This window comes from Anoplopoma fimbria, unplaced genomic scaffold, assembly GCF_027596085.1.
Source record: "Anoplopoma fimbria isolate UVic2021 breed Golden Eagle Sablefish unplaced genomic scaffold, Afim_UVic_2022 Un_contig_4798_pilon_pilon, whole genome shotgun sequence".
NCBI classification, from domain to species: domain Eukaryota; kingdom Metazoa; phylum Chordata; class Actinopteri; order Perciformes; family Anoplopomatidae; genus Anoplopoma; species Anoplopoma fimbria.
This window is the reverse complement of record NW_026548562.1, coordinates 295-743: the sequence shown is the minus strand read 5'-3', so window position 1 is coordinate 743 and position 449 is coordinate 295. Positions and strand designations below refer to the sequence as shown.

The following is a 449-nucleotide window of genomic DNA, read 5'->3' as shown; positions in this document are numbered from 1 at the left end:
TTCACAAGTCATTCGAAGGGTGCACCGTTCCTGGCGATGCTGCAATACCAGGTCAATGCGTGGAGTGAACGGAGCAAGCCCCTTTTTCATCTCCCAGTGCTAAAAATCTGCTTAATAAGTTATCCTCATATAGAGGACATATCAGATATTAAACTGATAAGAACAGATTTTTTTTTTTTTTTTTTTTTTATTTACAAATCATTCAGTGCACATCAGTTATTTACACAATAAAACATGTATTACCTTCAAACCTTTGTTCAAATCAAAAATAACACAACAACACTAAATTTACATTATTCCCTGCATACGTCAAAATCAAAAACAGGACACCTTTACCATGCTTTATGATATTACCATCCCCACCCAAGGCCTCCTTTCCACCTTTCCAAGGCAGCATGCTTCCCCCATTTCACAATGTCCCTTTCCAATCCTCCCTTTTACATCTTGTT

At 37.4% G+C, this 449-nt stretch overlaps 1 non-coding gene across 1 annotated transcript; it reads right to left on the bottom strand.

Annotated features, from left to right (window-relative positions):
- Positions 1–14: 14 nt before the first annotated feature.
- On the bottom strand, positions 15–202 carry LOC129114533 (U2 spliceosomal RNA). The gene has a single exon (XR_008532532.1). It is a non-coding gene; the product is annotated as a U2 spliceosomal RNA (small nuclear RNA).
- Positions 203–449: the final 247 nt, after the last annotated feature.